Genomic DNA, 27,573 nt, shown 5'->3' on the forward strand with positions numbered 1-27,573 from the left:
GAGTAAGATAGATCTAGTGTACATGACCTTTTATGGAAGAGAACTTCGAGTCAGGAAGACTAATTGGGGCAAAGGGGCCCCACTTTCTTTAAATTGGATCTCTCCTAGGTTCAAATTCACCAAATAGTTGTTGTTTACCCCTTTACTGCATTTTGCCACAGAAGGTTCCACAGCTCCTGTTCGGCGAAAGCTACGTGGGATAAGCAAGTATTGATCACGCTTTGCACAGCCCAATGAGTCAGTTGCAGGGATGGGGTAGGGTAGGGAGTGGGAGGCAGTTGGGGGGGGGTGTGATTTTTTTCCATAGCCCTTCAGAAATCCATGGTCTTTCCACTTTCCATCTAGTACAGGGGTCAACTAGCGCCCTCAGGTCAAATCCAGCCACAGCCTGGGAGCTAAGAAAGGGTTCTACATGTTTAAAGGGTGGTAAGGAAAAAAAGAAGACTACGCCACAGAGGCCACCTAGGCTGGCAAAGTCAAAAGCATTTATTGTCTGATTCTCTACAGAAAAAGTTTGCTGAGCCCTGATGTGGTGCTGCCGTTCCCAGGACTTGGGACCACGCCACCGGGTCTCCTGCCAGCAACCCCTGATGATGGAAGGAAGGGGCGCGAGGGACTCTGTGGGAGGTTTCAGTCCTGTGTCCCTTTGGCATCTTTGGGCAGAACTCAGTCATGTGGGTGCAGCTCCCTGCAAGGAAGGATAGGAAATACAGATCTAGGAGGTGTTTCAGGGCACACAAGGTTAGCTGCTGGGAGAATTAAATAGGCAGTTGTTAAACTGTTCAGAAAAGGGCCAGGGCACTTCAGACGGAGGTTATCAGAGTGGCTTCGTGGAGGAGGCCAAACTACGCAAGAGGGCGAGCAAGGTGGGCACGTGGAATGTGGTAATTGAGTTCAAAGGCGGGAAAGGTAAGGCTGACCCCGGGGTTGGTATTTAACCAGGAAAGGGGGCCTCCAGGGGAGCTATGCTTGGAAAGAGATTCGGTTCAGATGGCCTTGGCTGTCGGCCATAGCAGGCAATACAGAGAGGCCAACTTTCAAAAGTCATTCAACCAAGGGTTTATTCTGATTGATTGATTCGTTGGTTTGATCGGTACTCCTTTTCCTTGGCAGTATTGTCTATGAGTCTGGAAACTTCATCTTGAGCTTCTTCATAGGTATCTCCTGGGGTGAAGTCTACCCTCAGAAGACAGGTATGTCAGCACCTGAAGAAGGGAAAAGGAATGATAAGATTTGACCCCTTCTTCCTTTTGAAGAAAATCAGACTTCTAAATCACACACTTAGAAGAGTAGATGAACATGTATGTTCAGTTGAAAGAATAACAACAAAATGAACACTTAGGCAACCATCATCAGAAGTTGTGACACACCTGTGCCCCCTCAGTCACATCTCCCGCTCTGCTCTCCTGCTCTCCCTCTCCCCAAGGAACAGCAGTCCTGAATTTTTTGTTAGCCGTTTCTTGCTTTTCTTTATAGTTTTAACCCCTATGTACGAAATCCTAAAATACATACTGTTTAATTTTACCTGCTTTAGACCTTTGTATAGATGGAATCATATTACACATATTCCTCTGTGACATTTTTTTGCTCAATACTGTGCTTTTGTCTTTCATCCAAGTTGTTGTGTGTAGCTGGTAGTGATTCATTTACATAGTATTCTTTTGTCGGTTATCTGTTTTATTCTTGATGGTCATTCTTCTTTCTTTTTAAATCAGACATTACAATGAATATTAAAAGCCAAGCAAAACCAAACCAAAAGGAAAATCCCCAGGAAATGTAAGATGCTTGGTAAGGATGTATTGTTCTTTGTACAGCATTTTAGAAGTCCAGCCTATCACTCCTTGGAACACCTTGTTCTTATAGGAGTGTGGAGTTTGGCTTATCACATTCAGTTTCATTTGCTGTGACACTTATCTCTACTCTTTTTTTTTTTCTTTTGTTCCAAATTGCTGTTTTCTGCATGTGATTGGAGGGCTGTAGTTACTTTAGCGTTCTCCCCTTTCTCCTTGCCCTCACCTAATAAGAACATTTAGGGCACTTTTGTACTAACAGGTCTCAGATTCCATTTCAGGACATTCTGCACAAGGGACTTCCTTGCACACTTCAGGTTGCTAACACTGCAACACTTGACTTTTATAATCCAGTCGTTAAGAGCATAATGGGAGTCTGAGAATGATACTTTTATGTTATTCATTCTCATTGTTAGGCTTTTGTTCTCGACTTTACTAATGGCTCAGTTTCATCAATAAAATAAGCCATTGTCCCCTTCACATCTACAGCCTGGCTGAGAGCACATTTCCCAGCTGCCCTTGATACATCTACTCACCCATCTAGCCAGGAGGGCTTGGAGAACCTGTCAGAGCCCCATGAGATGGTCCGTGCTTACTCAGTTCTTCAAGTCTCACTAAGATAATTATCAATTAATTAAGTTATTAATTAATTATCTAGTTATGCAGCTGGACTCAGAGCACACGGCTATAGAACACATGGATTTGTAGCTAATTAAAAGTATTTCCCTAGGAAGAACCTTTGTATACAGCATAAATGGAGCTAGACTCTAGTTAGTCCTTTTTTTTTTATTAAAGATTTATTTTATTTATTTCTCTCCCCTTCCACCCTCCCCCCTCCCCCATGTTGTCTGCTCTCTGTGTCCACCTGCTGTGTGTTCTTCTGTGTCTGCTGCACCCTCGTGGCACCGGGAAACTGCGTCTCTTTTTTTGTTGTTGTTATGTCATCTTGCTGGCTCAGCTCTCTGTGTGTGTGGCTCCACTCCTGGGCAGGCTGTGCTTTTTTCACATGGGGCGGCTCTCCTTGCAGGGTGCACTCCTTGTGCATAGGGCACCTCTACACAGGGGCACCCCTCTGTGGCACAGCACTCCTTGTAGGAGGCAGCTCTGCGTGTGGGCCAGTTTCACCACATGGGTCAGGAGGTCCTGGGTATCGAACCCTGGACCCTCCCATATGGTAGGCAGACACTCTATCAGTTGAGCCACTTCCCTGGTCAGTCCTTAAACACTCCATCATGGGCTGATGCCGAGCTTAAAAAAGGAAAAGCAGAAAAATAACCAGTGCTAGAATGACCATCACACTTCTTCTCCCCTTTGTTGTTGTTTTGTTGACTATTGGATTTGAGCTTAAAAATAAAAGTTATCCATGAGAGAAATTAGCAGGTGCTGATAATGGTGAAGAGGGGAAAGCTAGAATTCTGGCTTCTATCTTTTCTAAATTTTAGATATCCTGTCCTGGCATTTCATATTAAAAGTGATTTGAAATCACTAAAAAATAAAAATTACTAAATATTAGACTTGTAGACTGACATGGTTTGATTACATTCACTTAAGAAAATTTACAAATTAGGTAGCTCCCATTTTTTTTTAAACTTATACCTTTTTTGATCAGCATGAAAATCAGTCACATTCTTGCTCCTTTATTCCTTATTGTGTAGGGGAAAAAACTACATTATTTTAACAAAAGGAATTTTGCAGAAGAAACAACAGAGATCCATGGAGGTTATGTGAAATTGTAATACCTCAAAGTCAGTTCTTGTATCCCAGTCATGTGTTGCTTTCATACCCCACTCACTGTATAGAAATAAAAAGAGAGAGAGAGAGAGAGGAGAAAGGGAGAAAGAAAGGGACAGAAAAGGAGAGTGAGAGAAAGGGAGAGAGGACAGAAGGATAGGAAACAGTGAAAGGGGGTGCTATGAATGTTATTTAAGGAATCCTGGGTATGCAAGAAAATGATCACACTAGCAGGGAAAAATCATTTTCGAATAAGCATAGCTACTGAGACCACCACACTTGAAGCTGTAACTGTGTAAGCATTTAACCTAAAAAATGTCGAGTTAGGAAAATGCATGACCTTTCTTTTACTGAAGTGGCTTGGTGTGATGAAAAAGAAAAAACAAAAACAAGCAAGCAATCTGGTGTTGAAATCCAGAGCCTGGATTGGATTCTGGCTCCACCTCTATAAAGCAGAACCACCTCAGGTGCCCACTGCCCCCCATATGCCTTATTTACTCTTCTTTCTTCATATGGAAAGTGGTGATTCGAGTATCCATCCACCCTGTTCGCCCCACAGGATTTTTTGAGGATCAGATGAGACCGTTTTATGAAAAAGCTCTTTGGAAACTATAAAGCACCCAAACAGCGTATAGGATGGGACCCCGGGTAAGCTACTTGCTGTTTTTTGGCTGGACAGTCAGAAAGTCAAATACAAAAGAAAATGGAGGAGCTAGGTTTCATCATTTTTAGAATAAAAAGATAGCTGTTCCTCATCCACAGCCAGACCACCTCTGACATTTTTTGAGTGCTTCATCTGAGGCAACAGCTTGAGCAATTTGTTTTAGCAGTAGGATGACAATAGTACAGAGACATTTTTTTCTTTTTAGAGAAGTGATTTGAAGAGGTTTAGGGAGAAAGACACCAGGCACTGAGGCCTGAGATGTGTACTCAGGGACCTTGGTCATTTGGGTCCATATTATGAGCCCAGGAGATGGTTGTGAGACACAAAGCTGACAAGATGCTTGCATCTTTTTCTGCCTGCCTCCTATTGAAGTGACACCAGGCAGACTGCAGAGCTTGAGGGACCACATTGGCCGAGGACATGTGTCTGGGAGCTCCTCTGGAACAGCCCACCTAGTGCCTCCTGTCAGAGCAGGCCGGTTGGCTGTGGTGGACAGACGTGGGATGGACAGGGGTGGACAAGGGCTCAGAGCTGCTAACACACTGTACTTTGCTTGTGACAGCAGCTCGACTTCTGAGTTCCAGAGAGAAAATAGACACTTGGAAACACATGACAAAATGCTTTTCCCCCCGGTACTGAACTTTGGAGGGTTAAAAAGAACAACAAGAGACCCATTGTTCATTGTCTGTCTGTCAGGGAGTAGCAAGTGTTTTATTCCATTTTGTAAAATACAGTCTTAGCCCAAAAGCTTTGTTTGCATGAGGGTGTGTCCAGACCATGCATGGAAAAACTCAACTCTTTCCATTCTGTTATGGGTTCCTCCCTTCTTTGTTTTTTCAGGGTTTAAGTTTTCAAGGACCAAAATGGCTGTTGAGAAGGGGGCTCAGAATTCTTTGAGATAGAACGAAATGTTAGCCAAATATCCATGAGGAGAGAAGTCATTCCTTCCTTCTTTACTCAATTAATTTTACATGGTTATTTAACTGATACTATGTCAAAAACACTTTAAAATTCTACAGTTAGCAGATCAATTGGTATGACCAATTTTGCCATTAAACTGTTACAAATGTTCATGTCCTTAAGCCCCTTTCCCACATGCAGCATTGCCTATTTCTGTGGCTGAGGTGGGTGTTGACCATTGTCACTCTGCAATGGGCATATTTAGAAACATGAGCAGTGTTTCTGCTTCTCTCATTGAATCTTGACTCAGAGTATTTTTTTGAATTCTAAAAGTTTACATTTTCTAAAAAACAAACAAAACCACTTTTATTGCAGTATAATTGACATGCAATAAACTGCACATATATAAATTGTACAATATAAGTTTTGATGTTTGCATACACCCATGAAACCATCACTATAATCAAAATAGTCAATATATTCTTCTCCCTCAAAACTTCTATTGTGCCCCTTTGTTATCCTTTTTCCTTGCCTCCCCAGATGTGGTAGTTTGATGCTGTATTTACCTCAGAAAATTATGTTCTTCAAGCCAATTAATTCCTGTGAGTATAAAGTTATTGTAAGAAGCATCTTTGGATTAGGCTATTTTAGTTAAGGTGTATCCTAGGGTAGTTCTTAATCCTCTTACTAGTGTCCTTTTTAACAGAATGAAATTCAAAAGAGAGAGAGAAAACCATGGAAGCAAATGACTGAAAGCAACAAAACCGTGAAGAGAAGGGACAGACCATCAGATGCTGCTGTGTGCCTGACCATGTGACAGAGAAGTCCAAGATCATTGGCAGCCAGTTTTAAGGGAGAAAATATTGCCTGATGATGCCTTGATTTGGACTTTTTTCTCTGCCTTGAAGCTGCAAGCTGGTAAGGTAATAAATTCCCATTGTAAAAAGCCAACCCATTTTATGTATCTGCTTTCGATAGCTTAGCAAACAAAACCACCAGGCGACCACTGATGTGCTTTCTCTTACTTTGGATCAGTGACATTTTCTAGAGTTTTATAATTTATATCCATTTAGGATCCCTTTTTTGTCTGGCTTCTTTCACTCAGCATAATTATTTCAAGATTCAGCTATATTGCTTTATGTTCATTCTAAAATATCAAAACCTTAATGAACAACCTTTGGTTTAAGTACAGGTCAAGCTCAAGCACTTAGATTCAATGTGAGTGAGCAGAATTCAAAGAAACAAAAATCTAAGTGATCAAAAATTATATCCTGGGATTTAGGGAGAGTATCATCACATCACCCTCACCGTTAAGGGAAGAAGCATAAGCTTCTTTGGAAAGGGCTGCCAAAGCCTGGACTCTGCATAAAGCAGAAATCAGGGTAGGCAGAGGCTTGGCTGGTGGAACAGCGCTGGGCAGCACTATTTCCAGAGGGTAACGAGGGGCCCTAGGAAGGGGCTGGGGCACCACCCACTGAATTTTAAGTGCGTCATATTCTGAGGGAGATATGGAATGACATCTTTTGTATGAAGATGTGTCATTCTTGCTCTTATCTTTTCCCAGTACCATCAGCTGGTGTGGATTCAACAGCCCCATACTTTTGCTCCTTCTCCTGTTGTTGCTCTAGCTGAGTTTGCTCTCATATGGCCCAGAGAAGTCAGAAGTGACAGATTGCTTCATTGGATGCCTTAAATCTTCAAATATGAGTTAGAGAGAGCACCATCAGGTAGTGGGCATTTGTCTGGATATTAACTCAGGTCTATCATTTATTAGCTATGTGCCTAAGGATAAATCAGATTCTCTTACTGAGTCTCATTTCCCCAACTGCAAAATGAGGGAATTGGACTGTGTGATCTTGAAAGTCTCTTCATTCTATGAATCTAAGATGGGATTGTAAAAGCCCAGGGGATTAGCACATATGGTCAGACCAGGAAACATGTATACAGCTTGAATTAAATCCCCTTTTGCAACTGTGCTAAGCAGTACAGTATAGCCATCCATCTACCCACCAATTCATCCACCCTATATTCATCCATCCTTCCATCCTTCTAACCACCACCCATCCATCCAGCCTTCCAGTCACTATCTATCCATCCACCAATCCATCCATCTATCCATCTATCCATCCACTGAATCACCCACCAGCCAGCCATCCTTTCACTAAATATATACTAAATTCTAATATGGGCCAGACGTTGTGCTCAGCATTGGAGATGACAAGATGAATATGACCCAGCTCCTGTTCTCAAGTTGCTCAGTTCACTTAGGGAAGAGAATCTTATATAGAACTAATGACACCATATAGTAATTCTTTATAATGAGATATTAAGAGCAGGGATGGTGTTTGGGTAATACATTGATCCCCAGAACTTGTACTGAGTGAGTGAAAGTAGTTTTTTATTGTTGAAATTATTGAATATGAGGGCATTTAAGGCAAAGGCCATGTGTGGAAGGACAACATAAAGATGCAGGATAGAGGTATTAAAAGATTAATCATGTGCACTGTTATTCGCCCCTTTTCTTTTCATGGCTTACAGTCAGTTATATAGTTCTTACACCTATTAATTATTGCAGCAGGACTTTAGGAAAAGGAAAAGGGAAGAGAAGAAGCTCTAAATTCTATTTTCCATATAGGTGAGAGGGACCCATCAATTTTCTCTTATGGGAAAAGGTCCAAGCCTTGAATTTCCTAAGCAACTGAGACATTATCTAGAATTGGCCAAATTTTATTAACTTACACTTTCAAATATGAATGCGATTGATTTTCAGGCTTGAAACAAGTATCTATTTTAGAGGTTTAGGTCATAAATGTTTATATGTATTTACTTATTAGTACCTAGATTCTCCAGAGATGATTTTGAATCATTAAACATCTATTTTCAAAATACTTTCCTAGATTCTTCTCACTTCTATCAGAATCAACCACCTTTATGTGATTAAAAGCAAAGAACAAATTGCTTATACTAACAAAGAAGCTTTGGACGTGATCTCTATGTTTTGCTTGTCAAATGTGGAGCTTGTCAATTGTTTTAAGTAAACAACATACAGATTTTAATAACTAAACGTTAAATGTTTGTTCAACAGACCTGGGTGAAGTTTGCTCCTATATTTGACTTCCCCAAAGCCAGAAAGCTGGGTCATGGTGCTGGCTGACCGCCCAGCCACCTACTTCCACTCCAGGAGGTGCCATCAGATCCCACCCAAAGGAGCCAGTCGGTCCCCTGAAACAATGAGCGATTCTTCCAAGACACAACTGGAGCTCTGTTGCTGTGGTGCAGGAAGGCCTGATAAGATCTCCCAGGCGCAGCATTCCTTTGTGTCAGCAGACGCAAGTGGGATGTCCCTTTTGCAGCATGCGCAGAGCAAAAGGAAGCAGCTTTGAAACACAATGTTCATTGAACTCGGCTTTCATCTGCAGAATCCCAGGGAGGCTCCTGCTTCACAGTGTGTGTTCTATCTGCGACTGAGCTCTCCTGATGCATTTCCGTTGTTTGTTCTGGGGGAAGGCAGCACCTTTCTGAGGCTCGCCCTCATGCTAGGTAAAGGGCATCACATTGTGCTAAGACAAGCTTTGTGTGTCAGTGTGTCTCCAGTGAGTCTGGCGCCAAGAAGGAACTTTAAAAATAAAATGAAACTCAGTCAAGTCCTCCACCACCCTGGTGCACTGATGGAGTGCTAGTTATGCCAGCAGAGGAACACAAAGGCACCCTGGTGACCTGTGGGCATGTGCTTGCTCGATGACTTTAGAAGCAGGAAGACTTCACTGCTTTAGCTTCTGCTTTGGGCATGATGCCACAGACCACAGATGCTGATATTGAACGGCGAGTCTGGGTGCTGTGGGTCTACAGAACCTGCACAGAAGCAGGTTAGCCTCTGGGGTCCATTGTGGGGGCATTTCTGACTCTTAAAGATCAGAACTAGGGAAGGGGAAGTAATCCACCTTATCAGATCATAGGTGACAACACTTGCAATCCACTGTCCTGGCTTTATAACGTAGCAAATCCATTTTCTTTCCAGGGAAAACCATTCTGGATCCAATAAAGATTCTCTCTGAAGACAAAGACATCTAAATCAGTACTTGGAGAAACAAAAGTCAATGCCATTTGACTCTACCTTTTCTTTTCACTGGACACTTCCTCCTGTCTTTCATTGCTTTATGCCATCTGGGCTAACCCAGCCTATAATGCAAAGGAAGACAAACAATTAACACTTAGCACGGATAGGAAAGTGAACATGATAATTTTTCATCTGCATGAACTTTTAACTCTCTACATATATTTTTATTCCTTTGGCCTCTAGTAAGTTGGCATTGTTAGGAAGGCAGTGCCTCTTTTTAGAAATAGAGAAAGTCAGAAGAAAGAGGAAACAAGGTTAGGGAGCCCTGGCCTCATAAAGAGCAGATCGTGAAGGAAATACACAGGTTTTGGGTTCTTGACCAAGGTCCTCTTCATCAGACAGGTTCCACTAAGTATATAGGCAAGTGACCAGTCTCCAAGCAGACCATCAAGGTTGGCGCTCACCATCACCAGAGGGCTAAGGCCCTACCTGTGTTTGTGTGTTGATGTGAGGGCAAATGTCACAGATCTACAAGGAGATGATGATACTGAACTGAAAAACTTAAAAAACCTGGAAGTTACTGCTTGGACCCAGTGTACTTTTTCTGGTCTAAAAGGAACAGACGTCAATCTTGTAGCTGACGCAGGTCACTGACGAAAATGACAATCCATGCTGTTAATATTCCCAAGAATAAAACGAATCACAGAAGTACCAGGAAATAAAAAAACCTAGCTAAACTGCTCTCCAAATGCCTTATCTTCAGCTAAGCTAGTAAGATAACTCTTGAATATCTGGGGATTTTGTGGCATCTTCTTTGATATATTGTTGGGGAAAGAATTGCCCAAACCTATATCTAACAAGGTTTCTGATAACCTTTCCTCTACTTCTGACTTGATTGCAATAGACTGTTGGAGAAGAGAATTTATATTAGTGATTGACTTTCAGTAGAAAGGATATGTGAAACTATTTCTTCCTCATCATTCCCTTATCTCAACCTAGGTTCAAAGAATAAAATGAAATAAAATGATAAAATAAAGGGGACATTTATTGAACTGAGTGGGACATTCTGGGGGTCTTTCCAGTTCTAAGATCATAGGACTTTGAAAATTGTAGGAGAATAATGCTAGTGTATAACTTTTATCCATATGTTGTATAACTTTTATCCATATCCAACATATGAGACCCCATATATCATGCCCAGAAAAGGTATCACCTATTACACTGGACATATCTAATACAGGCAAAAATTTTCTAAATAACTGCTGTGAGCCTAGGGGTATATATCACTTGCAGCAAATAAAAGATATATCCTTACCTTCAAGTAGGTCACAATGTGGACTGAAGACAATCCCATAAACAGATCCTTTCAGTATAAATAGAGAATGTGTTGAGACAGAGTGATCCCCAAGTAGCGTGGACCACAGAACCAATACTCTAGCCCACCCTGGGAGCAGGGAAGGTATCCAGTGGAGGTAATGCCTGATGTGATACATCAAACTTGAGAAGGAAATATCTAGGAGTAGGAGACAGGGAAGGAGATTCTGTGCAGGACTAACACAAGAAAAGGTGGCAGAGCCTAAAATACAAGGCAACCTCAAGGAGCTACAGATAGAACGGTAAGAGCAAGATAGAAATGAGGCAGGGTATGTGTCATGGGTTGACTTGTGCCCCCCAAAAGATATGCCTAAGTTCTAACCCAGAGTAAATCAGAATGTGACTTTATTTGGAAATAGGGTCATTGCAAATGGAATTAGTTAAGTTGAGATCATACTAGAATAGGGCAGGCCTTTAATTTAATATGACTTGAATCCTTAAAAGAAGAGAGAGGGTTCAACATGGGGATAGATAGATAAAAGGGATAAGAAAGTCATATGAAGATAGAGGTAGAGATGATGAATATATAGTATATATTATAGTGTATCACTATAGGTATAGGTATGGTGATGGCTCTGTAAACCAAGGAACATCAAGATTTGCTGAGATATCACTAGAAACTAGAAGAGGCAAGCAAGTATTTTCCCTTACAGGTTTCAGAGGGAGCCTGATCCTGCCAACATCTTGATTTTTGGCTTCTAGTTTCCATAACTGTAAGAGAATAAATTATGGCCATGTTAAGCCACCCAGTTTATGGTACTTTGTTGCAGCAACCCTAAGAAACTAAGACAGCACGTGTGCAGGGGCAAGGTGTGAAGACCTTCCTGACTTTTTTTGAAGTGTCTGTTAAGATATAGATCAAAGAAGTTGGAACAGGATTTGGGTCTCAGCACGTTCTGATACTAAGACTAAAGGAATTATACAGTATAAGGTTGGGGATCAAAGATTTTGAAACAGCATGCTGATGTCAAGCTAAGATAGAAAGATTTACTTAAGTTGATAAAAGACAACTAGAGTTGAAGACCAAGATCAAATATTACTGACACCTTGGCAGGTTGGTTATGCCCTCTTAGGAGAAATTTAAAAAGCATTAGCAATATGGCTCCTTTTTTTTTTCCTTTGATGTTACCAATGGGGCATCTACAAAGGTCTGTGTCCTAACTGCAGTTCTGTGCACCTAAGAAAAAATGAGAAAGAAATCAGAACACAAGAAAAAAGGGAGAGCGAGGGAATCAAACTCTGCAGGATATGTGTGATATATATTTAGTGACCTCAAATTATGAGATTAAAAATGGAATGAAAAGGAAAAGGTTTTGATAGCAGATGGTTGCATATAAGCACTTGAACTTAACTCTATAGGAAGTAACTTCAGCAAAGGTGACTCAAGTTAACAAAAGAATCCTGTGTACTTAGAAATCAGAAATGAGGAGAAATGTTGAGACCAATCTTGGATTGGAAAACTGACAGAAATGACCATTATTAAAATAATTTCAAAAAGTCAAGAAAGGTCTTCATTAAAACAATAAATAGGAGAGTGCACAGGGCCTGAGGTGTTCCTCAGTGCCTCCCCTCCCCTCCATTCTTCCCAAACATCACCTCCTAAAGACTTCACCAGGTCAAGAGGCAGAAGGCTCTCGAGCAACCAGGGTCAACTACATAGTTTTCAAGGCCCAGCACAAAGTAAATGTATAGAAACCCATGTTCAAAAAGCAGAAAAAACATGCTGCAAAAGATACTAAAATTTAAAACTGTCTTCCTTTCTTCTACAACCTCTCTCTTGTCTTCATGGTATGTTTTATTTGCTGTTTAATGTTATTCTAAATAAGGAAAAAAATTTAAATTATTAGCATGGATTTTACCATTTATGTTTATATTGTGCAATGCCAGTGTTAAATGCAAATATAAAAGCATTTAACTTGTGTGCAGAATCATCAAAATTACACAATTCATATTTATAGCTCATATATGTATATGCATTTCATTCTTACCAGTACATTTGGAAGCCCTGCACAGAACAAATTCATGTGTTTTTACTTCACTTCTCAATATATGCAAATTCTACCAACATTCGTTACCTTGGCCTTACTGATGGGCAAGGAAGAGCTGAAAGGAAAGGACCTATGGCTTGCCCCATCTTTTCCTTTCTTTTATTTCATGATTTCTTTCATATGCTGTTAGCTAATGCAGGGAAGTAACAGAAGTGGAAACGAAGTGATAGAATTGCTTGGTTGTTCATATTTCTTAGAACCCAATTGCCTTCTGTCTGCATTCAAAGTGAATTCTCACTGGAAAGGAGAGCTTGACCTCTAGAGGTTGTCAGACCCCTCCCTGTTTCCCACTTACTTGGTTGTGGACCTAAGAGTGAACTTCCACACACTGTGGGACCCCTGGACCTCTTCCCAGGGGCCATGGCAAATGCAGTTACGCATGATATTGCATATCTCCTCTGTTCATGCACGACCTTCACTGTCCCATCAGACATCACTTACAAAACATGACGCTAAAGATGAAATCATCAAACCAGGCCGGAGGCCCTTCTGAGCACTAGGCTCTGCCTGACTGCTAAGGTCACCTGCCCAGGGAACTGACCCTGGCAACAATGGACGGATACTTCTAATTCTCTCTTGAACATTTGTTGGTGAATCTACTTCTTCCCAATACTTATTAATTACTTTAACCACAGAGCTATTTCAGAAAACTTTTTGGGACCAGCAAAGTCTCTAGCAGCTCAATTTATAACCCAGCCTCATAGAAACTAGGCAGCAAGACAAACCAATCACATGGAAACACATCTGAAGAGATGATTTAGCAGCGTGGGCCAAAGACTTTTTATTAAATTAGAGATGAAGATTGAAATAACTTGAGCTGAAGTCTTGATGACTATTGTCAATTTTAATCTCACTCAGTCAAGATCCTACAACAAAGACCCATTTTGATTTTTAGCCCATTTCCTATTTTTGGTGTTGAGTAGGAAAACGAAGGTCTCCCTTGCTAGCTGGGAAATGAGATGGAACTGTGCAGGTGGGAGGGAGGGTAGCTAAATATTGTCCTTGGAGCCTTCAATATGTGATATCCGGCCCTCAGATACTACAGGTCTTTCCTAGAAGTATCTGAGAATGGTTTCTTCTGCCTACTTTAAGTTAGAAAATGCTATCTCAGGATGTAGAAATTTCCAGTGATGATATCAATATTTTATACCGTATTATTGTATAAGTCCCTTCTGTGACTTTGTAAATATTAAACTAGAATGTCCTGAGGAAAAAGAGTTAATATTGAAGTACCTAGCATATGGCAGGCTGGACACACTTCCTTAACAGAAAAATCCAAAAGGCATTCATCCAGGAACTCATAAAAGACACTGCAGGGAATGGTGATTGGCAGTTTCAGCCTCTGCATCTGGATAGTTATTTATAGTCAAATCTTGATAATCAGTGGTAAAGGAATAAAAGGAAAGAATAGATAATTGAAAACCATGCATCATCCACAATCTTTGTTTTAAACATAGTTTTTAACTGCCACTTTTCTATCAAAATTTCAACTGGACTTATTAACAAAGAGCCCATTTTCAGCTTAGGGGTTTATTTATTTTTATGTCATCTGCTAACTCTCAGTAATAAATGTCAAAGACTGGGCTACAGCATTGTTGAGTAGACATAAACAAGCAAATGATAATAAATGAACTATTGCTATGAAATAAATGACTTCTTTTGATCCTACATGACTTTATCATACAACGAAAGGATATCATAAAGAACAAAATTTGAGCAGTGAGCCTAATTTGAAGAATTCTTGTATCACTTAGCACATGTCTTTCAAACATGTCATACTTTTGAATAAAAGAAAACAGGTATAGAAATGCAAAGTTCACTCAATATTAGCAAAGAGTAATTGCCTAGAAAACGACTGATTCTTTCACGTTTTGATTTTTCTAAATTGTGAGATGTAGCCAAAAGTACAAGTCTCAGTGGGTCTAGAAAAGAAGTTTATGAAAGATCTATTTTATCAAGTCAGCCTACAAGGAACAGTTTCATATGGACCCTCTGTTTTTGGACTTAGTTTTTTTTTTCTTTCTTTCTTTTTAAATTGTTACTTAATTTGATAAAAGCTTCGGGAGTACACCTGAGTGGCAGAAACTCTCATTGGGATGCAGTACTGTCTTTATATTCAAATTGACCTTAACAATATCACAAGTTTATCTGATGCCTTAGACCTAATGGATTTTGTTTAAGCTTCACAGCCTGTTAGAATTAGAGCAGGCTATTCTTCTGTGAGCTCTAATTTGTGGCTTGAAGTCTGAAATCCATCCACTCAGCTCATGTTGTAGGGTGCGTATTGACATCTCAAATTTCTCACTCCTGAGTAATCACTTAAAGTGTGGATATTGCATTCATTTCTCTTCTAGTTAGAGGATAGTTGCAACGACATTTGCTTATCTATATGTTTATTGTAATGTTCATTGAGTGCCTACTATATGCCATAATCTCTCCTAAGCACTATTCAAAGAGGAACTTACTCATTTATTATTGACCCAAAACTCATGAATCATTTATTCCCCAAACTCATTTATTATTGACCCAAAACTAACTCTATAGTTAGACTCATTTGAAGGTTATCAGAAAACAGAGACCTAGAGAATACATGCACTTTGTTTAAAAATCCTTATCCCTTGAATGGTGGACATGGGGCATGACCCCAAGCTTTCTCACATGAGAGACTGAGCTCTCACTCATTATCTATATTGTGCTCCACTTAATTGCATCAAACAAGCTAGGAGTAATGTATCTTCAACAAACAGATTGAAGAACTATATAAGCATTTTTAGGTGAATCCTACCCTAAATTCTTATAGGATGCCACTAAAAAAGTTGGAACCATCACTAATAAGAGGGAGAAGGAAAACAAAACATTAGTGCTGAACAATGGCATACCCTTGTTTGGAAAATTTGAAATGCAGGAGCTGAAATGAACTGAGGAAGAAGAAAGAGAATGAGGGCATGATCCTCAACAAAACCTGGTACCCTACTGCATAGCTGCTTGAGCTGACACCAGCACCATTTGTAGTCACATGTTAGTTGGTTGTTGCTGTGTTACTTCCTTGCTATCACATGGAAGGGTGGGTCACCAATACGAAATCACCCTCTTTACAACAGTAAAATATCAACTCTACTTTTTACTTTTCTTTCCCATTCCTTCATTTGGTGGTTCAAAGCTGTACGTTCCCCAGAAAAAAGTGTCCTTAAACTTAATCCATTCCTGTAGGTGTGAACCCATTGCGAGTAGTACCTTTTGATGAGGCTACTTCAGTTAAAGTGTGACCCATCTCAATCAGGATGGGTCTTAACCCTAATACTGGAGTTCTAAGAAGTGGAACAAAATTCAGACAGAGGGAGAGGAAGCCAGAGAAGCAAGAATCTGAAATCAACGATACCCTGAAGAGAAGGGAGAGAACAACAGGCACTGCCATATGCCTTGTCGTGTAACAGAGAAGCCAGGATCGACCCAGAATGCTGGTCTTTGGGAAGAAATCATCACCTTGATGATGTTTTGATTGGGCATTTTCCCAGCCTCAAAACCCTGAGCAAATAAATTCCCATTGTTTTACTTGGCCCATTTCATGGTATATGTTTTGAGCAGCCTAGTAAACTGAAACACTTTTCAATCCCTGTTTCTGTTCCTAGTCTGCTCAGAATGAAATAAACCTCTAATCTGGCCCACTGTTAGCAATTGACATACACTTATTGAAAGTAGTTTATCCCAGTCTATAAATTCACAAGCCTCCTGTTAGCTCCCTCATCTTCGTGATATTGACTAAATTCTCCTCAAGACCTTTGTAAAAAGCTTAGGGTCATTTCATCAGGAGGACTGCACGTCAAAATGGCACTGTTATCTCTGGGATTGCTCTTCTCATGATAACAAAGTTTTTAAGTTTTTAGGATTGAGAGCTTTCTCTCTGGAATGATATTTTCTGTTCAAACCAGAGAACAAAAGGAAGACACAAATTATAGGTGCTGCAGTTTTGATGAGATTTATGAACTTTGAAGCATAATATTTAGCATGAGAACCTTTTGAGAGATTTCATTTTGACTTGAGGAAAGATAATAGAACAAGGCTACTTCCCAAGGACTTCATTTTGACTATAGCTGCCTATGTGCACAACAGGTAAAATCCCTCTTCTTCTAGGCTGCTGGTTTGGGAAGCAAGCTGCAAGGTGGGTGATTTCAGTACATTCTCCCACTCAAAAACTGTGTTGAAACAGAAATAGAGGGATTTTAGGGTGAAAGGCCTGCATTCATGTAGTAAGAATCCATTTTTATCCTTGAATTTACTTTTGACTACATGAGCTCTTTTTGAAATCATAATTCATGTTTACTGCAAATCCTTGGGTCCTGAAATGTTTTCAGTAAAAGGAAATAAGGAAATGAACATCGGAAAGAATTGAGTCAGCATCCAGATGAAAGCCTGAATTTGCATTAGAAGCTTCTTAAAACTAGAAAATACCATATACCTCCAAGGTCAGAGGGATTGAGTCTGAATTATTCAAAAGTACTTGAATATTGGACAGTTTTCAACACTACTTAAAGCAATGTTAGCATGTGAAATGTGGCAATAACTTCCCTTCAATTTGTTCCAACCTCAGCATCTGCTGCTACTTGTTTTATTTTTATGTCTTCCATGTTATGAAATGGTGATGCTTAATAAAGTCCATTTTCATTGTAGCTGACAATATCTTATGAACACAGAGTTTAATGAAATGGAGCTGCAGTAAGAGTTTTGGAATTGCTTCACATTTCTTTTCCTTTCTATAACTTGCCTTAGAGAGCCTTTTGATATAATTTAGAATATTGAATTCATTTTCATTCATTACACCAGAGGGAGTGAACAAATAACATTGCAATTCTGAACAATAATGAAGTAGCCCATTTAAAATAGTCTTTACTTCACTCAATTTTAGAGTCAGTTAAACTTGATTATACCAAATTATTTGCCTCAATATTCTTTTGAGTTTTGACTCAGAAATATATTTCACACCTTTGTTTTCATCCAGTCTACATTACACCAAAGGTTTCCTATTTTCAGGAAAAAAATTTCAGTGAGGTAAAATACTGATTGAAGGGTGGTCAACAGAAAGATCATTGTTTTCCTAGGACTTTCCTATTCGCTGACTTAAAAATTATTTACTGTATTTTGAAGTGTATTTTCCATGGGCATTAAAAGTATTTATGGAAAAATAACTTTTATGGGGAAGGGAGAAAAATCTACTCAGTACTGCTCCATCATCTCTATACAGGATAGATCAGGAAAGAAAAGCACTTATTACTTTACTGGCAAAAGTCAAAGAAATTAAGAGAAACTAATGGAGAATATATCTGTTTTTAAATAGAAAGAAGAGGCAGGGTTTGGAGACATTAAGGATTATTTCCTGTGCAGAAGTCAGCTGCATGCACACAATGCTCGCTCCTGGAGCTGGACCAAGGTCATGGGTTTCAATTGTGATCTCTAACTTATGGAAAATTCTGGCATATTTATATGTGTAAGTCCAGATACATACAAATCCCCCAATTTCTCAGCAAAATCAGTGCCCTTTTTCCCATACCTTTTTTTAAACTAAGAACTAGCAAAGCTGAGGAATTCTAAAATTAAAAAAGAGTACCCTCTACTCCCAATACTTTCCTCCTATATTAAACCAATGAGTTCCTCTGGACATCAAAATAGAAAATCACCAAGAACATAATAAAATTTAATAAGATGTGTGAGTATATAAAAATGCATTTGACTTTTGGGATTAGTTCTTTCTAAGACTTTGTCTAATATCTACCAACTTAGGGGTTTTTCTAACAGTCAAATACTGGCAAGTGTCCTTAGATTTCAAGACATTTAAAACTAATTATATTTACATAATTTATATATGTTTTTGATTAGAAAGTAAATTGGTTCAAATGTTTTCCAGCAGGCAATTTGGCAATATTTATCAAGATTTAAAATGCACTGCTAAGAAGCTTCCAGTTTTCACTCCAACATGTAAAGTCTTTGAAAGCTGTAATTGCCATCCTCACAGCAAGTAAAACCTGAAAATGCAAATCAATTATGCATCTCGAACCCATCAGCAAAGGGCCAATATACACCCTTAAATCTGGAAAGACAGGTAGATCTAAGAGTCACATCTGAGATTTGCTTACCAGGAGCAGATCCCTCTATAGCCATAAACTGGTAGGATCACTTAAATGAAAAATTTGAAGAATTGCTGGAGGCTGTCTGTGGACTAGCCTGAGGGTGAGGAACTCCTGGGGACCTCATTCGTAGGGCTTCAAGACACAAAATCTCACTGAGGAGGAGTACTTAGGGGAGCCAAAAGTAAAGAGGGGAGGATACCAGAGGAATGTGAGGTCTCTTTCACCCTCGGCTACTGCAAACATTAAAGAAGTCCAACTCCTAACATAGTAGCATAAAACCTCATATGAGAGGCCTATTTGCCTCAAATCTTATTAGCTGATGAAGTGTGTCTAGCTTTCAACCAAAAAATGACAAGCCATGCCAAATTCAAGAAATCACAGTCTGGAGAGAAAGCAGTCATCAGAATCAGATTCAGTTATGACACAGGTGTTAGGGAATTTAGAGTAGCTATGATTAATGTATAAGTGCTCTAATGGAAAAAGTAAGCAGCATGCAAGAACAGATGGTTAATGTTTGCAGAGATATGAAAATTCTAAGAAAGTCTAAAAAGGAAATGCTACTAATCAAAAACACTGTAACAGAAATGAAGAATGCCTTTTAGAGACTTATCAGTAGACTGGACACAGCTGAGAGAGGAGAGAGGAATCAGAGTATTCATAGATAGGCCAAAAGAAACTTCCCAAACCAAAATACAAAGAGCCAAGAGAATGAAAAAGCCAAGCACAGAACATCAAAGAACTATGGGACAACTTTAGGAGGTATAGCAGAAAGAGAAGAAAGAGAGAAAGGAGGTGAAAAAATATTGGAAGTAGTAATGGCAAAAAAAAAAAAAAAAAAATTCCAGAATTAATTAAAGACATTAAATCACAGATCTAGGAAGCTCAGGGAGCATCAAACAGGATAAATATAAAACAAATAGCAAAAAAAAATTGACCTGAAATAAAAAAACAAAATAAAATAAATTCAAATTGCAGAAAAGCAAAGATAAAGAGAAAATGAAAGAATAAGGATAAAAAGTACAGTGAGCTTCTCAGAAACCTCGCATACAAAAACGGAATGAAATACTTAAAGTGTTGAAAAACAACAAAAATGCCAATCTAGAATTCTATGTCCTGTGAAATTATTCTTCAAAAGTGAAGGAGAAGTAAAAGGACTTTCTCAGTCAACCATACCTGAGGAATTTCATTGCCAGCAGACCTTCCCTGCAAGAAATGTTAAGAGAATTTCTTCAGGGAGAAGAAAAATGATATAGGTCAGAAACTCAAACTACATAAAGAAAGGAAGAGCATCTGAGAAGGAACAAATGAAGATAAAATAAGATGCACTATTTTTCTTGTTCTTAATTCATCTATAATTTATCGATTTAAAGTAATAATAATAACAATATACTGAGTTACTATAGCATATGAATAAGGGAAATGAGTAACAACAATATCATAAAAGGAAGGAGGGAGAAATAAATAGTCTGTTATAACGTACCTTCACTACATGTGAAGAACTATAGTGTAATTTTTTTTAAAGATTTATTTATTTATTTATTTATTTCTCTCCCCTTCCCCCCTCCCCACCCCAGTTGTCTGTTCTCTGTGTCTATTTGCTGTGTCTTCTTTGTCCGCTTCTGTTGTTGTCAGTGGCATGGGAATCTGTGTTTCTTTTTGTTGTGTCATCTTGTTGTGTCAGCTCTCTGTGTGTGCAGTGCCATTCCTGGGCAGGCTGCACTTTCTTTTGCACTGGGCAGCTCTCCTGACGGGGCGCACTCCTTGCGCGTGGGGCTCTCCTACATGGGGACACCCCTGCATGGCACGGCACTCCTTGCGCGCATCAGCACTGCGCATGGGCCAGCTGCACATGGGTCAAGGAGGCCCGAAGTTTGAACCGCGGACCTCCCATGTGGTAGACGGGCATCCTAACCACTGGGCCAAGTCCGCCGCCTGAAGGTGAACTTAGATTAATTTAAAATGTATATTGGAATCTCTAGTGTAATCACTAAAAATTTTTTTAAAGGAAGGATAATTGGTATGCTAAGAGATGAAATAAAATAAATCATAAAATACTCAAACCAGAGAAGACAGAAAAAGAGGGGAAAAAAGAAACAGGAACAAAATGCCATAAGTAAAAAAACAGTTAAAAATATGGAAAATATTAATACAACTACATTGATAATTATTTTAAATGTTAGTGGTGTAAATATACCAATTAAACGACAACAGTTTTTCAGAATGGATGAAACAGAGATCCAACTACATGCTGTTTACACAGATCCTCCTTTAGATATAAAGACTCAAATACATTAAGAATACAAGAATGGAGAAAGATATGCCATACTAATCATAATCAAAAGAAAGCTGGAATAACTATATTAATTTCAGAGAAGACAGACCTCAAAACAAGGAAAATTATCAGGGATAAAGAAGTTCATTACACCATGACAAAGAGTTCAAATTGCCAAGAAGAGCAATCTGAAGAGTGAATACACCTAGGAACAGAGCATCAAAATACATAAGACAAAAAGTGATAGAACCTAAAAAAAAAATAGATGAATCTGGGAAGTGGATGTGGCTCGAGCGATTGAGCTCCTGCCTACCACATGGGAGGTCCTTGGTTTGGTTCCTGGGGCTTTCTAAAGAAGATGAGCAAGACAGTGGGCTGATGCAATGGGCAGGCACATCGAGCTGATGCAACAAGATGATGCAACAAGGGACACAAGAAGAAAAACACAATGAGAGACATAACAAAGCAGGGAATGGAGGTGGCTCAAGCAATGAGGGGCCTCCCTCCCACTTTAGAGGTCCTGGGTTTGGTTCCCAATGCTTCATAAAGAAACAAGGAAGGGAAGCGATTGTGGCTCAATCAGATGAGCTCCTGTCTACCATACGGGAGGCCCTCGGTTTGTGTCCTGGGGCCTCCTTGTGAAGGCAGGCTCAGCCGCTCGCTACAGAGCACTGTCCAGCCTGCAGGTGCTGTGGAGAGCCAACTCAGCAAGGTGACACAACAAAAAGAAGGGAGACAAGTGAGAATGCAGAAGAGCCTGTAGTGAATGGACACAGAGAGCAGACAGCCAACAAGTCGCAAGGGCGGCGGGGAAATAAATAAATAAATACAGATACAGAAGAAGGTACAGTGAATGGACACAGAGAGCAGATAGCACACAAAAAGCCTCAAAGGAGGGCATTATAAAAACAAACAAACAAAAAAGAAACAAGGAAGACATACAGACACAGCAAGTACAAGCAAGCAATGAGGTGGGGTGAAGTAAATTAATAATATAAATCTTTAAATTAAAAATAAAAGCTGAATCCACTATTGTAGTTGGAGACTTCAATATCCCCTTTTCAGTAACGGATAGCTCAACAAGCAGAAAATCAGTCAGGATATAATTGACCTGAACAGCACCATCAGACAGCTTGATTGCATTGACATCTAGAGAGTACCCTATCCAATAACAGCAGAATATTCCATTCTTCTAAAGCTCACTAGGAGCATACACCAAAATAGATCATGTTCTTGGAAGAATAGTTGCTCTCTTGGCATGCTGCTCAGCTTTATAATGGAATCTCCTTTCACCAGTATCTTGGAAATTTGCTTCCTCTCTTTTCTGTGTGCCATTCACTATTTTACAAATTCTGTATCTTCCTCTTTTTTGATTTATTCTCTTTTATTTCCTATAATAGCTTCCTTGAAAAGGGTTCATAGGACTCAATTATCTGAAAATCTTTTGATATTACCTTTTTAATGATTAATAATTTAGCTGGGGTACAGAATTCTAAATTTGAAATGTGTTTCCCTGAAAACTTAAAAGGCCTTGTTCCATTGCAATTAGCCTGCTGTGATGCTGAGGAGACGTCTAATGTCATTCAGAGTCCCTGTCTTTGCACCTGAATGTTTTCTGTCTCAAAGCTTTCAGAACCTTCTCTTATACCTGGTATAATGAAAATTTGTGACTGTATATTTCGATGTACTTTTTAAAATCATTAATCTGTGCACTATACAGGCCACTTTGATTAGGGAATTAATGTTCTTCAGTTCTTGGACATTTAAAAAAAATTTGCTTTGATGATATCTTCCCTTCCATTTCATTTTTTTAGGGATGGCAGAATCTTTCTTGCAAGAGCCAATATGGACACATTCTCTAAATTCTATTTTTTGACACTTACTATCTTTTTATTCTACTCTCTGGAAAATGTCATCTAATTTATTTTCCGAACTTCTAAATAAAGTTTTTCATTTTAAGTATACATTTATTTTTTCCAGAATTCTTTCCTTTTTTTCCTGAAATTCCCTTGTATTTAGCATCCTGCTCTTGTCTAATATCTGCCATATTCTTTTTCTGTCATGGCTTTTATTATGCATTTTTGTTGTTGTTTAATTTTTGGTTATTTTTCATTTTCTTTTACATGTATCATCTCTATCTCCTCCAATTTTTTTCTCTCCGTTTCATTTTTTATCTCTCACATTAGAGGCCATGCTTAAACTCTTGGTTTTTCTTGGCCATCTTTTATTAATTTTGGATAAGGCACTAAAATGTGATTTTTAGGAAGAGCTTGTTAATTGGTTGGTTTCTCTGTAGGTGACTGGGCTGTAGGTGATTTGGGGAAAGGGGATATTGCTCCAACTGTCAGTACCTAGTGAACTTTTCTTTTCAACTAAAGAGTTTTCCCAAAGGGAAATTCTCCAATCTCATGCCAGTATATTTCTGGAGCCAAGGATTAAGGGGTAGAGAGTCTCCACATCAGGACCAAGCCTATGTTTCAGGCAGACCTGGGTCCCCACGTCCAGTGTTCTTTTGACACCATCTCCACAGGGAGTTGAAATGGGATCTGGAATATCAACACTTCTTAAGTAGACTTCAATTGGGCTTAGTTTCAGCTTCACATGCTCCTTTGTTTTCAGATGTAACTAGTTTCTTCACATCCTGAGCCTTTCTTGGGTCTTATGTATGCTTCTTTGCTTCTACTACTAGCAGCTTAGGTTTTAACTCATTCTGGTGTTTCCTTAAGTATCAACCACGTATCCACTGCCTTTCAGGTTTGATATTTTATTCCTGATTTCTTTTCTCTTCTCTTGTCTGGGAACTGATCTAGGTACTGTGAGGACTGAAGCGTATACATTTTAAAATTCTCTCTTTAAGAAAATAAGGACAAAATTAGGAATATAAAGTTAAATCTAAAAGTGAGTATTTACTTCAAATAAGAAAGTAAGTCATGACAAATTACACATTATAAAAACTTACAAATACCAGAAACATAAAAGTTTAAAAATCAAAATAATTTTAACTGCCTGAAACATCTCTATATTAATTCTTTCAGCCTTCTTTGTCTTCCATATAAGAACAACTTTGTAATGCTGCTTTATTTGGAAAAAACAAAAAGGAATTTCAGACTTTTTTCTAGCCTTGGGAATTGAATCACACCCTCCACAAAAGGCACATTCAGGTCCCAACACCTGGCCTTGTGGGTGTGGACCCATTTGTAAATAGGATTTTTAAAGGCATTGTTAATTAAAGTGTGCCCAAACTGAGTGAGGTGGGTTTTAATCCTATGCTTATAATTTCCTTATAAACAAAGGAAATTGGACAGGAGAGAGAAGCCAAGGGAAGTGCAAGAAACCAGAAGACGACGGAACACAGAGGAGAAAGACATCACCGTGTGCATTGCCCGGTGATCCAAAGCCAAGGACCCAGGGCCGCGGCAGCCAGCCCCAGAACACCAGTCTTTGGGAGGAAGCATCGCCCTGCTGAAACCTCGACTTTGAACTTCCCTTCACCTCAACACAAGGTCCCATTGTTTAAGCCAGTCCCCTGTGAGATATTCCTTATAGCAGATGGGAAACACACATGGCTAAGCATTTTTTTTTTTTTTTTTTGAGAGAGAGAGAGAGTTGGGATACACAAAACATGATTTTATACAAAACATACTTAACATTCTATACTGTAGGTATAAAAATACTGATCTGTGCCCTACAAGCACAGGAAATCTTATCAATGCTACTTGGTAAAATTCTCATCAAAAATGAAAAAAAAAAAAAGATATGGTCTCTTTACAATTGTATATAGGACATCACATTATTCACTTGCAATTTTATATATCTGATGTTTGAAATAATTTTCCACGGGTAAGTTTCTGGCTTGGGGCCTTTTAACTCTTCTTTCTCCTGCGTTTCTCACATATGCCAATGTATGGTATCATAAGAAACAACCATGGCCCAAGTGTTGCATTGTGATGGTTAGTGTGTTGGTAAAGTGGGCATCTGGAGTATTCCTGAAAGCCAGGACCAACAGCAGGGTGCCTGGCAGTACCTTTTCAATACACAGAAGCGGTGATATACCACAGGAATAGATCCTTCTAATATTGGCTTTATACCCAAATAAACTCTCCTTGGCCAGATGGCTAAAGTGACCATTATCAACGTTTCCATGAAAGGTGAACTATGATGAAGGAGAAGTCAGAGTGGAAATAAACTAATTATGGCTTTAAAAGTCTTCCTTGCAAATCTTACAAAAATATAAGACCAAGTAAACACATTGCTAGAACCCCCCACCCCACGGGAAGCTCCCATGCAAAGAGCAAGGGACTCTGAAACTTAAGCTTCATTAGTCTCACAGTAACTCCCCTGGGGTCTTTGTCCTTTGGATTTATGCCCTTTTAAACATTCCTTTCTTTTTGGCTATTATGAATGAAGCTGCTATAAACATTCACGAACAGGTTTATTTATTTATTTATTTATTTATAATTAAAGTTAATATATCACAAGGTATGTTACATTAAAAAACATAGGAGGTTCCCATATAACCCACTCCCTACCCCCCACCACATCATTTTTGCACTTTGTATTTTTTTGAAGATATATACATCACACAAAAAGTGTTACTCTAAAAAATATAAGAGGTTCCTGTATACCCCTCACCCCCTACCCCACTTCTCCCACACCAACAACCTCCCTCATCATTGTGGCACACTCATTGCACTCAGTGAACACATTTTGGGGCACTGCTGCACTACACAGATAATAGTTTACCCTGTAGTTCGCATTCTCCCCCAGTACATACAGTGGGTTATGGCAGGATATATAAAGTCCAGCATCTGACCCTGCAATATCATTAAGGATAACTACAAACCCCCAAAATGCCCCCACATCACATCTCTTCTACCCTCTCCCTGCCCTCAGCAATAAAAAGATTAATTTTTTATTTATTTTTCCCCCTTCCCCCAATTGTCAGCTCTCTGTATCCATTCACCATGTGTTTTTCTGTGTCTGCTTGCATTCTCATTAGGCAGCTCTGGGAACAGATCCTAGGACCTTTTAGAGTGGGAGAGAGGTGATTACTCTCTTGTGTCACCTCCTCTCCCTGTTGTCCTACGTCTTTCTATTTTCTCTCCTCTGTGTCTCTTGTTGCATCATCTTGCTATGCCAGCTTTCCACATTGTCTGACTGTCCTGCACAGGATGGCTTCCCGCACAGGGTGGCACTCCCGCGCACGGCGGCACTCCTGCATGGGGCTGCATTTCCATGTGGGCCTGCACTTCGCATGGGCCAGCTCACTGTGTGGGCCAGCTTGCCCTCATCAGGAGGCTCTGGGCATGGAAACCTGGATCTCCTTTATAGTACATAGGAGCCCAATCGGTTGAGCCACATCCATTTCCCATGGACAGGTTTTTATGTGAACTTAAGTTTTTTATTTCTCTGGGTTAAATGCCTATGAGTGCAATTGCTGTGTTGTATGGTAAGCAGCATGTTTAGTTTTATAAAGAACTGCTCTACTCTTTTCCAGAGCAGATGTGCCATTGTATATTTCCTCTAAGGTTAAATGGGTGGTTCTTTGGGGTGATCATTTTTCAAAAATTTTAGCCACTCTGATATGTGTGTATTGATATCTTATTTGGCTCTAATTTGCATTTCTCTAATGGCTAACAACATTAAACATTTTTTCATATGTTTATTTGCCATGTGTATATCTTCTTCAGTGAAATATCTGCTCTTATCTTTTGCCCTTTTCCTAATTGTATCATTTGTCTTTTTCTGTTGGGCTTTGAGAGTTTTTCATATATTCTATATACAAGTCCTTTGTAGGATATGTGGTTTGCAAATATTTTATTCCAGTCTATATTTTATCCTTTTCACAGGATCTTTAGCATGCATGTTGGTTTTTTTTGGTTTTGCCTTTTTTGGTTTATTTACTTATTTATTTAGGTTTTGCTGAAAACAATCCAAATATCCTTTAACAGATGAATAAACAAACTATAGTATGTACATATAATGGAATACTACTCAACATTCAAAAGGAATGCCCTATTGATAAATATAACAATTTGAATGTCTCTCAAAGGGCATTATGCTGAGGGAAAAAAGACAATCTCAAAAGGTTAAAGATTTGTATGATTTCATTTACATGACTTTCTTGAAATAACAAAATAATGAGCTAGAAAAGAGTGATTTCCAGGGATTGGGGAGAAAAAGAGGAGGGCTATTGTTTTAAAAGTTTACGACAAAGGATCATCTATCTTTTGATAGATCTCCACAAATGATAAAATTGCATAGAACTAAATGCATACACATACAAATAAGTGCATGTAAAATTTGTCAATTTCAGTTATGCAAGGGATTATGGGAATATGTGATTTTTCCATATTTTCTTTACAGCCACATGTGAACCTACAGCTATTTCAAAATAAAAACTTAAAAAAGTCCCTTTCTTATCACTTAAAAGGCAGAGAGTGCCTGATGGATAAAAAGCAAGACTTAACTATATGGTACCCATAAGAAAACTCTTTAAATATAAAGAAACAGAGAGGGTAAACATAAAAGGGTACAAAAAGATAATCAAAAGAAAGCTGGAGAGTCTATATTAATATGAGAAAAAGGTAGATTTGAAAGCAAAGAATATTACCA

The 27,573-nt window shown here is 39.1% G+C and overlaps 1 long non-coding RNA gene across 1 annotated transcript; it reads right to left on the minus strand.

Annotated features, from left to right (window-relative positions):
* Positions 1 to 463: 463 nt before the first annotated feature.
* On the minus strand, positions 464 to 12,304 carry LOC131280464 (uncharacterized). The gene is made up of 2 exons (XR_009188069.2): positions 8,173 to 12,304; positions 464 to 1,205 (listed from the first exon to the last, which is right to left on the minus strand). It is a non-coding gene; the product is annotated as an uncharacterized lncRNA (long non-coding RNA).
* Positions 12,305 to 27,573: the final 15,269 nt, after the last annotated feature.

This window comes from Dasypus novemcinctus, chromosome 11 (genome assembly GCF_030445035.2).
Source record: "Dasypus novemcinctus isolate mDasNov1 chromosome 11, mDasNov1.1.hap2, whole genome shotgun sequence".
Taxonomy (NCBI): Eukaryota; Metazoa; Chordata; class Mammalia; order Cingulata; family Dasypodidae; genus Dasypus; species Dasypus novemcinctus.